Genomic DNA, 12,180 nt, shown 5'->3' on the forward strand with positions numbered 1-12,180 from the left:
AAATACAATATATATGTACACAATGTTTTCATATCTTCACATTAGTAAGAACTGACTGAAATACAGCTAAGCATATTGAGAATGTACATGTCTAAATAAAAGCAGGATGCTATGGACAGAGATCACACTACAACACATTCTTGAAGGTAATAACTGACTGAGATACATACAAACAAGTTGTGTATACACATATTAAAATAAAAGAGGGGATCTATGCTCAATGATTGCACAATAATACGTTCTTAAAGGCAATATCTCTCTGGAAAACAAATAAACAAGCTGTATATAATGAAACCTCAGTTTTCTTTTAAAGGTATATCACTGGAGTAACTACATCACCGGCCACTTTTGGACCGACCAAAACATAAAGGATAAATGAAATGGTAGTTACATACTGACCACTCTTGGGTCACTAGAAAAGTACAGACCTCCTAGCTGATATATAAGAGTATATTTTACATCGCTGGAGGTAATAGGACTAGAATGATAAACAAATGGCATAGCATGAAACATTAAATATATGTAAAACAACAACAACAGATTATGTAAAAAGTTTCAACACTAAAGGATAAAATACATTTCTGGTCTAATATGACATCTGTGTTAAACACTAAATTCTACCCCACTAATTCTGTAAACTTTAGTTTCAGCAGACCCTTTTTCTTCTATTTAACAAGCCTGTGGGGCCTGAGGCTGTTGTTAATTGCATAGAACATAGGAGGATGTACCACTACTGACATATATAAACTTATATAGGTCTTATCAATGGGTAAGATATAACTCCTTACTCATAATATACAATGTGAATGCTGCGCCACCTCGGCCGCCGGCAGCACAGCAAAATATGAAACAAAAAGGAGGAACACATTAAATTGGCTTATATTTACCATATCTATTAACAAGTCAGTTTGATTATAAGAACTGGGGTCCCCTTAAACCTTTAATTATCGCTATACTAGGAAACATATAAGAAGAATAACCGTAATCCATCTAGACTATCACAAATAAATAAATTACTGCTGTCTATAATGGTGCAAGCAATACATGCGACTTGAAATGTAACAAGGCAGTCTCCCCAACATTCGGCTTAGTTGCCTTCATAAGGGTATAATGAAAGTCTAAGTATGTGGGTTCAGCAGGGGTAAATTGTCCAACAGAAGTGCTTGGTAATCAGATGACGGTTGGATGGGTGACAGTGCCAGTCCGCAAATAACATTAGAGTACCCGTATTATGCAAACTGCGGATGCCTGTTAGCAGGGGCATATTCATTAACCCACTCCTACCTTCATGATCCGATTACAGTCCGTGTCAGTAAGGCAACTCAAACTCCAATCCAGTATAAAAGTTAATAAGGGTAGATCTGTCCTTCGTGAGATTAGTGAAAGATGGCACTAGCCTACTCCTGTTTTCATACGAGATGGCTGCCATAGTCTCAAATGGTCCAGAGACCGCAATTGCAAGGCAGGGATCTTGAGCTCATTATGTTTTAAGTGGCTCCGCTCAGGCTCACAAACATGGAAACTCCCGGAGGCAGAACTCAGCAAAGCGGACAAATGACCCCAGTCACTGCAGAGAGGCGAGAGTTCTTGCAAGCCATTAGATTTAAAGTTATCAGACTCAAAATTGTTAAAGGCAGATTTGACCCTCTGTGCTGTTAGGAAATGTTTTGGCAACCATGCGTCTATCAGTTTTGCAGGGCAGGCACTCTCCGTTCTCTCATCTAAGCCGGCGGCACAAACCAGCATCTCCTTCTGCACGGACACCAAGCGCTTCACCCGTCTATCCCCACAAGGCTGCAGATAGGTGGATCTTGAGACAGCTACCTCAGGGTAAGTCTTTAGTTTATGCGGGAAGTCGCCTGAGCTGTATGTGCCCTGTGTACTGGTTTCCTCTCCTGCTGATTGAGAAGCGTCTCTCGCGACTCTGCTGCCTTCAGCTACCTCGCATGTATCAAGGGATTTATAGGTCTCACGATCTCCGGGCATTCTCTCAAAAGTATTAGTGGCATAGATGATCGCTAATGACGGAGAATATTCTACATCATGTGGCTTATTATCATCGGGTGGTATAGTTGTGAAAGCCTGGCGCAACTGCTGTTCAAAACTTTCAAAATGTGTTACAATCATCTGTTCCAACCTCTGCTCCCATAGAGTTATACGTTCACAGATCTGTACGGTGCTGCTTCCACTTGGCTCTTCACTAGTACGCAACATGGCTTCCTGCTATGTTGGGGAGGACTCAGTCAGTTTATAGACTAGAAAGGCAGGTCTTGATGCAGTTACCAAAAAAGTAATGGCCATAAATCAAAAGCTTGGTCTTTAGTACCTTCAGTTCAGCCGATATAGCTGCGTTGCCTGACACTTCAGGAATATGGAGGGGTGAGAGTAGATTCAGGCCGTTAGAAGGCCTCTGCTGCGTATCTCCTCGTTAGTGGTCTGCCAGGCTTAAGATATGAATACTTGGTGTCATAATCAGTTGCTAGGGTAATTACCCTCAGTAATCCCGTAAAAATAAACTTGGATTGGCACTTAGGGAAGCAATAAACAGCAGATTTATTGACTTCAGTGTTAAGCCGTTTTAGAAAAGGCAGCCATCATGATCGGTGGTTAGACACGCCCCCAACTGTATATGATTTTATCCTCCTTGCCCAGTGCAATGCCTGCCCTCGGTGAGAAATACTCCTGGACAAGAAAAGTGTAGAGACCCTACCAAGCTACTGAGGGGAGAGTCCGTCTGTCTCTTCTCCCGAGTAGGAGATCTACCGCTGGGGAGGGAGGTCTGCTACCTCCACTCCATGGGAAACTGTGCTGCCACTGGGTAGAGAGACCAACTGTCTCCTCTCCCAGAAAGGGATTCGGCCACTGAGGAGAGATATCGATACCCGTCTCTCCCTGCAAGGGATTCTCTGTATGGGGAGGGAGGACAACTACCTCCACTCCTGAAGGATGGATCTGCCGCTGGAGAGAGAGACCAACTGTCTCCTCTCCCAGAAAGGGGTTCTGCTTACGGGGAGGGAGGACAACTACCTCCGCTCCCAGGGGATGGCTCTGCCGCTGGGGAGAGAGACAGACTGTCTCCTCTCCCAGCTCCTGGCTCTGCCGCTGGGGAGATAGACCGACTATCTCCTCTCCTGGCTCCTGGCTCTGCCGCTGGGGAGAGAGACTGACTGTCTCCTCTCCCAGGAAGGGGTTCTGTTTATGGGGAGGGACAATGACTACCTCCACTCCCAGGGGATGGCTCTGCTGCTGGGGAGAGAGACCGACTGTCTCCTCTCCTGGTTCTGCCTCTGGGGTGAGAGACTGACTATCTCCTCTCCCAGGAAGGGGTTCTGCTTATGGGGAGGGAGGACGACTACCTTCGCTACCATGGGATAGCTCTGCCGCTGGGGAGAGAGACCGACTGTCTCCTCTCCCTGCTCCTGGCTCTGCCGCTGGGGAGAGAGACCGACATCCTTCTCTCCCTGCAAGGGGTTCTCTGTAAGGGGAGGGAGGATGCCTACCTCCTCTCCCTGGTTTCCTGGGGCTGTTACAGATGCTGGGCAGAGGCCAGCGGCTCTCTGCCCTGTTGCCAGTGCTTCTGCTGGGGTGGCTCCTTTGTCCAGGTCTATAATCTCAGGCCCAGGCTGCTGATCTGTATCTAGCAGCTTGTCATCGCTTATGCTCTGTTGCCACTCATCTGAGGCCAACCTCCATAATTCCCAGAGTGCTGCACCACAGCTCTGTGCAGACTTTGTGGCATGCTGTAGAACTCGGTCTAGCAGCCTCTTGTATGCCTTTTCCAGTCCCCATTCTTGGACAATAAGTGATACCATATCGGATACCAGCCAGGGTTCCCCCAAGAGATCCAACAGCTGCTCTCAGGAGTAGCCAATGTTCGTTACTCTCAGTTCCACCCCGCTCCCAAATTCTGGGTCTTCTGTCAACTTTTCCAATAGTAACCCAGGGCCACCGAAGCCAAAGCCCTTGGTGGGGGAGCAATCCTCCAGCCATGGCCGTCCTCCACCCACATCTCTGCCCAAACCAATCAATATATTTCTGATAGCCATTCCTCCATGGGCTGCTCTCCCAGGAAAAGCACTCGCAAGTCCCACCGGACCCAGTGCCTCTCATCATCTGTGGGGAGGACCTTTCCATCACAATCCTTTTCTTGTTGAAGTCTCTCCCTCCATAGTTTCCGGCGGACAATGCTCCTGCAGCTCAGCTGGTCCAGTACAGAACCAGGACCATCCAGCTGGGTCAGTGCCTCCTGTACTCTCCTTAGGTACTCAGCTTCCATAATTTCCAGCTACTGTGACCCTTCTCTGTCAGCAGGAATCGTGTGGAAGAAGCAGATCCCACCACTGCCAGCCAATGTGATGGATACCCCGGCTACCCTGACTTGGTAGCTCCTCCAAACGGGTCCTGCTTCCTCCTTGCGGACTGCAGCTATGTAGCTGGCAAGTGATCACAGCCTGTAGCCACCCCTGATGCCCGACAGCACCAGTACTCAGGGTCCCACCCTGTGGCAGACTCCAGCTACCCAGACTAGGTAGCTCTGCCAGAGTGTCCTTCCTCTGCTATGTAGCCCAGGCAAGTGGTTGTAGCAGGAGCCCACCCAAATAACTAGACATACTAGCATTCAGGTGAAATAAGAACTGCTTTATTGCACAGAAAACACAGCTTTTATACATTTCCAACAAATGGGGGGGAGTTACTACACAAATAGAAACAAAGATTATACAATGAGACAAACATCAGACAATGGTTAGTTAAACAAGATTCTAATCACATCCTAACTTACAAAAGGACAATGGATGACTCACACAACACATGGGGGTAGTTACTACACAAATAGAAACAAAAATTATACAATGAGACAAAAATCAGACAATGGTTAGTTAAACAAGATTCTAATCACATCCTGACTTACAAAAGGACAATGGATGACTCACACAATAACAGAAAGACACTTCACACCTAGACTAGATAACAACAGGGGTGAGGTTATAGGGGTAGGGGTTTAACCCTTTCAGCCTGGTATCCGTGACAATAACCATGCAACCAAAAGCTTTCAGAGATTGTGGTTGCTCTGAAGAGCCCAAAACCACTGAGAAACAACAGGGGTGAGGTTATAGGGCGGTGGGGGGTAGCCTTAGCCGTCTGGCATCCGTGACAGCCGGAATTCAATCCAATCGAGTACGACTGGGTTGATTGACACCTCCCTGCTGGCGGACAATTGTCCGGATCAGGTCCGCATGACCTTTGATAAATAGGCCCCATTACCTCTCAAAAACTTTTCAATACCTCAAACTTCCAGCTCGCTCTTTCATTGTTGCTTTGAAAAAACACCAACATTACTCAAGAAGCATGAAAAATATGTTCCAAAAAGTAATCCAGATGAGAAGAAAATTGAAGTAAAAGTAACCCTTTATTGAAAAGCATTCTCCTAAGACTCCTAAGAACATGGGAGAAGAACCATAGCAAAAAAGTCTTAAATACAACATTGTCTCCAAAAGATTATCCCTACTAAACATCAAAGTACCCTTGTTCCTTACCAAGTCATTAAAATTGTCCTCAGCATCTTTAACACATGATGTTTGCGCACGTCAAATGTTTGCAATCACACTTGCAATCATGATGTTTGCAATCACTTGAGCGCAATTCAAGTTAACGCTTGTCTGGTTAGCTGTTTCGGGAAACAAAAAAGTGTCACAAAACACATAAAAATTACATTATAAAGTAAACTTACCCTCAGAATAACGCCATCTAATAAATATTATTAAAAAATATATATGTTGCACAAAAAATGATAAGGGCTTATAGATATGAGATCTCAGGTAAAGGCAGGTAAAGGGCTTTAACATTGAGATACATACATATACATCTCCAAAGATGTATATGTATGTATAAATATATGTCTGTATATGTGTACATATGTATTTATATGTGTATATAGGTATTTACAGACATACAGTATATACCCATATAAACACATAAAACATATATATAAGTGCATTGAAGCCCATTGCAGTTAAAAGGACAAAATTGAAATCCCCACAAATACGTTTTAGTTTTGAACAGAAGTATTTTTGTAATATTATTAGCAAAACAGCTTCTACTAAAAGCTATATCTGTTTTAAAAGAGTATTTAAGTATGCACTGTGCACCAACATTTTAAACACAGCATTTGCTCAGAGAGCCTAAGGTGCTTGTACCATCTTGTAATAAATCAATTTGTTAATTGCTGACATGATAAAAGCCCCACTGGAACTGTGAGCAGCTGCAATATTAAAATGCTGGTACAATGAGAATGTCTGGCTATGCTTCACATGCACGTGTAGAGATAAATGTTAACACTAAAACAGTGATAAGTTTTACTAGAAGTATTTTTGCCAATACATGTATATTGCAAACATTTTTCTATTCTAATATGTAATCCATCTATGTGCATTTAAATTTTGACCGGAATGTCCCTTTAACTATGTATTTACTGTAAATATTTTACATTTCAATGTTTTGCACATAGCAGAATATGTTATAAGTATTTATAAATAGATATTCCTATATATAATTATCTGTATATATCTATACCTATATATAATCATGAATATATATATATAGTTATAGATATATATTGTACCAAACATCATTCTCTTGGGGGCCCATTTATCAAGCTCCGGATCGGGTTGATTGACACCTCCCTGCTGGCGGCCGTTTTGCCGTGAATCTTCAGGGGGTGGCGTTGCACTAGCAGCTCACAAGAGCTGCTGGTGCAATGCTGAATACGGCGAGTGTATTGCTCTCCGCATTTAGTGAGGTCTCGCGGACCTGATCCGCACTGTCAGATCAGGTCCGCCAGACCTTTGATAAATATCCCCCTAGGTATCTTTCTTTGAGAAACATATTTTGAAAAGTTGAGGAGAATGCAGGTGTCTTGAATTACAGTATTTATGAAAAATATTTTATACAATGTTATAAATGTTTGCAACCTGCTGACATATAGTGCTCACATATAATCTGAATCATTAAAGAAAACATTTAGATTCCATATCCCTTTAAATTGTATGCTCTGTCTGAATCATGAAAGTTTAGTTTTGGCTTTAATGTGCCTATATTTTGCACAGTTTGGTTACTCCTGTAACCTACATTCTTAATAATTTTTCTGCAGATTTTTTAACAAAATAGTATCAACTACATATTATGCTATCTTTTTCACATTGCTCTATGAAAAATAATAAAACAGAACATAAGTGAAATAAAATTGTCTAGTATTTAACATCTATAGATTCTGAAAAAGATTCCATATACCAAACATCTTTTCATATAAGCTTTTATGCTTTTTTGTACCATATAACATTATACATTGAGAGTCCATATACTACCATCAGTGAATTGGGAAGCAGAGAAAGGGGTACAAGGATCACATTATTCATAAGGATGATCAAAAGAAAGCATCATCTTGGTTAATATATCAGAGCATTAGAGTAAAATATATTATTAGTAATAATATCCAAACAAAAGAACTGAAAAGCAGGCTTGTAATAGAATTATCTAAAGGGCTTTCTCTGAATATGATTCATTGCTTGTGCTTTGATTCTCAGCTTCCAGGAGAATACTGAAAGCTTCTCTCTGATCAGATTACAGCTAAATCTGAAAAACAAATGTGTTTTCAATCATGCTGTTATTTGGATGTTCTTATTGCAATCTGTAAATTGTACTTCGTTAAAGTGAAGCCCTTCAAACTAATTATTGAAGGACCTTCAAGAGCGCTGGGAACACACATGGTATTTCAGCAAATGCAGATCCTTCTTTAAGCTTGTAGAGAGGGCTGAAGGAGACAAGAGACCCTTAAAAACTATTGTGTTCACAGCACAGGACCTTTGGGATTCTGACAAATTTATTTAACAGTATACAGAACAAACCTTCTATGCAGAGGCAATTTCTTTTGGTAGCCTTTGGAACAAGTATAAACTATTAGTCCCCTCTTGTTGTGAGCATTATATGTGACACAAATGGCTCTAAAACAAATCATATATTTTCATATGTGCTTTATATGGGGCAGCATATGTGTTACGTTAGTGGAGGTTGTTGCAAAGTGCTGTTCACCAATGTTCGCCCTATGAATGCTGGATGTCTGTCAGGCAGACTCTGATCAAAGATTCTCCAGCTGGGAGATAAATTATAGTGCAGACTACAGAGGCTCAACTCACTGAATTCTCTATAAGAAAAAAAAAGTTTGGAATGTGGAAGTCCCAGAGAGATGAGATATGCCTTACATTGAATGTATTGAAGCTCTCTGGGGTACACAATCTCATAGGGGACAGGGAAGTTAACAGGGGAACACCTGACACTGATATAAAGTCTCAGTTTGCAGCAAATACAAATTCAATTGAATTTTTTTCACTACAATTTACCTTGCAACTGCCTCTAGCTTACTATACATTATTTTTCTGTCAGTTAAATAAGTGTCTTGTGAATTTTCTTTCAGTTAATAAATGTATTGTGAATTTTGCAAACAGTCGTAGAGATAAAACATTAAAACCTGGTGTAAAATGCTTGGAGAATATTATGAAAATTGTGAGAAAATGTAAGATACACCATGGGAACTCCCCTGTTAAGCCAATGGAATTATCCTGTCCCTCCTACTTTCTAAAACTGTCAATTTTATTTTAAACACAACAAATAGAAAGCTCAATGTAATTTGTAAACAATGTATAGAAATATACAATGTATGCTCCTAATTTGCTAAATTTACACATAAACTTTCAAAGCATAACCAGAATATAAAATACAAAGTGTAAATGTAACAAAACTCTTGTGTCATACAATGCTATATTGCACTAAGCTTGTCTTTCCTCACATCCAGAAATGTGAGTAATTCTCCTTAGAGAATCACAATGCTGGAGAATAATTTTAGATAATTTCATCTGAGAGAAGAGCTTTATATCATCAGGCCATGTATGAGCTTGCACATGTTTCCACCCGGTGTTTTAATTTTAGGCAGTACGTTTCTATTTGTGCCCTTACATGCTTGGTAATAGTAGAAAAAGAATATGCCAAGCATTTGTTCTTTGCTTAGCTGTACTGGTTTGAGCTTCTGCTGTTTATAACTGTGTGTTCATCTCCCTGTTCCTGCTCATCTGCCCAGTTGTGTATGATAATTGCCCTATTGTATCCTTGAGAGTGCATGTTGTTCTTAAAGGACCAGTCAACACAGTAGATTTGCATAATCAACAAATGCAAGATAACAAGACAATGCAATAGCACTTAGTTTAAACTTCAAATGAGTAGTAGATTTTTTTTTTCTGACAATTTAAAAAGTTCTGTCTATTTCCACTCCCCCTGTACCATGTGACAGTTATCAGCCAATCACAAATGCATATACACGTACCATGTGACAGGCATTAGCCAATTACAAATGCATACACATTTTATTCTGCACATGCTCAGTAGGAGCTGGTGACTCAAAAAGTTTAAATATATAAAGACTGTGCACATTTTGTTAATGGAAGTAAATTGGAAAGTTGTTTAAAATTGCTGCTTTATCTGAATAATTAAAGTTTAATTTTGACTTGAGTGTCCCTTTAAAGATCGTCACCCTTATAAGTGCCAGCTCTTCTGTCAAACTGTTTGACACCCTTGTGAGTGCAAGGTGTTTTGTCAAGTCCACAATTTTGTGTCAGCTCCTCTGCCAAATTATATTCCAACACTTTCCTGCCAAGGTGTATTCTTAAAGGGACAGTAAAGTCATAATTAGACATTCATGATTTAGACAGAACATACAATTTTGAACAACTTTCCAATTTACTTCTATTATTTAATTTGCTTCCCTCACTTGTTATACTTTGCTGAAAGGTTTATCTAGGAAAACTCAGGAACAACAAAGAACCTAGGTTCTACATATATCTACTGACTGTCATTGGCTCACCCATGTGTTCAGATAGAAACCAGTAGTGTACTGCTGCTCCTTCAACTAATTATACCAAGAGAATTAAGCAAATTTGATAATAAAAGTAACCTGGAAAGTTGTTTAAAATAGTATGTTCTACCTAAATCATGAAAGAAACATTTTGGGTTTCATGTCCCTTTAAAGTTCCAGTTTATCTGCCAAGCTTCTACTGTGAGTGTCAGTTCATTTGCATAGCTTCATATTGCGAGTGTCAATTCATATTTTGTGGGTGCCTGCTCACTATCCAAACGTGATTCAATGTTTCAAGTCATTTCTGTCAATTTTCTAGCTGTGTCAGCTTCTCTGCCAAGTTTTAGATAGCAAATGCCTGCTGATCTACCTGATCTGTTAGATCCAGCTTTTCCTATGAGCCAATGACAAGAGGAATATATGTGTAGTCACCAATGACCAGTGAGCTCCCAGTAGTGTATTGCTGCCTCTGATCCCAGTGCTTTTCAACAAAGGATACAGAGAGAACAAAAAATGTGTTAATAAAAGTAAATTGAAAAGCCTTTTAAAACAGCATGCTCTATCTGCTTCATTTTGATTTCATGTTACTTTAACTTATGGATGTAACACTTAGGCATGAGACAAACCAATTAAAATAACAACTTTAAATTAGTGTTAAATTCATGTTCTAAAAATGCCATTACTTTAAATTGGTGCTTCATCACAATATATTAATGCAGAGATAAGATTATGTTCCACTCCTGCTACACATTTACATCACACTATAAGACAGACAGGATTATGCTCTTTTAAACCCAGTTAAAAAAAAACTAAAATTAAAGGGGCATATCATTCAAAAATGTTATCCATATAGAAGAGCAGTTTTTAAACAAGGTTTATTCAGTTATTTTTTGCCCAAAAATGTGAAGTAAAAGTTGTTCAAAATTTAAATTTAAATTGATAGTGAAGCATTTATTATGTGTTTTCTGGTAATGCTCAAGATCCCACCCAACAATACTGACATATTGGTTGGTTGCTAGCGATCTCAGAATACTGACCTGGGGGCGTGTCCGAACACCGACTAGAATGGCTGCTTTTTGTCTATGGCTGTGAATCTGGGCAGATAAATCCGCTGTTTATCGCCCATCAGCACTAAAATTCAAGGCTTCTTCAAGTACTATTGTGCTGTCTACCTCTACCGGAGCAGTATTTTACAGTTTTTTCCAGCCCTGCAGACCAGACCTTATGAGGTACGCAGCGGAGGCCTAACATCGGCCTGGATCCTCATTCGCCCTCCCCAATTTCCTGATAAGTCAGGTCCGGCAGCTGATATAGCTGAGCAGCTACAAGAGCTGAATTTTAGCCGTACAACACAGCAAACACTGTGAACTTTATCATACTAATGGAGTTGAACCACGTAAAACTGCTGAAGTTGGTGGACTGTTTATTTCAAGACCACATTTCGCGCTTTACAGAGACCTTACATCTAACATGGGGGAGTCTGAGTAAAACCGCGACACCAAGGCTACTGCTCCCTTCGGAGGGCAAATCAGCTCTGCCACCAGACACCCATTTAATGGAACCTGTGGAGACAATGTGCCAGGTAGATAGAGTGGCGACAACCTCCCGGGGCAGTGGGAGCAATATGGCAGTACTTGGTGCAGCTGACAGGTCGGTACAGAAGGAGAGTGAGGAGGTCGCTAAGACAAGACATGGGGATATGTCCGGTGATCCGGCTACCGTTAAGACCCGCTCCAAGACCCCAAATCAAGGACAAAATGAGGAGAGAGATCATATGAGTGAAATGGCGTATGGTCAAAGCCCTGACTCCCAGCTGTTAAGAGACGTCCTGGACGAGTTGGTGTCTTACACCCGCTGTGAATCTCAGAGTTCCACACTGGAGCAGTGGTCGCTTACAATAGCGGGACTCCTTGGTGCAGAACACGAGTCACGCTACAAGATCACCTCTGCACTCGAGATTCAACTGAGCGGACTCAAATTGTTTCTGTGCCCCAGATCAGGAGTGGGGTAGCTTATTACTATGTTATTTAGGAGTCAATTAATCACTTGGCGGGACTGATTTACTGACTCTCACATCTCGATGGATGTTACTTGTTAGCTATGTCCCGTTTATATTTAGTGTTTCCACTCTGTTTATAGGTGCTTACTGTTGGCCACACAAGTTTGTCTGTACTTTTTCTTAAGTTAATAATATGCATTGGATAGGTTATATCCCACTTTTACTACTAGTTAGCTACGCACAGCTCATAGAGAGTCAAGCCGTCTGGGATGATATGATATTA

The sequence above is a fragment of the Bombina bombina genome, chromosome 6 (genome assembly GCF_027579735.1).
Source record: "Bombina bombina isolate aBomBom1 chromosome 6, aBomBom1.pri, whole genome shotgun sequence".
Classification (NCBI taxonomy): domain Eukaryota; kingdom Metazoa; phylum Chordata; class Amphibia; order Anura; family Bombinatoridae; genus Bombina; species Bombina bombina.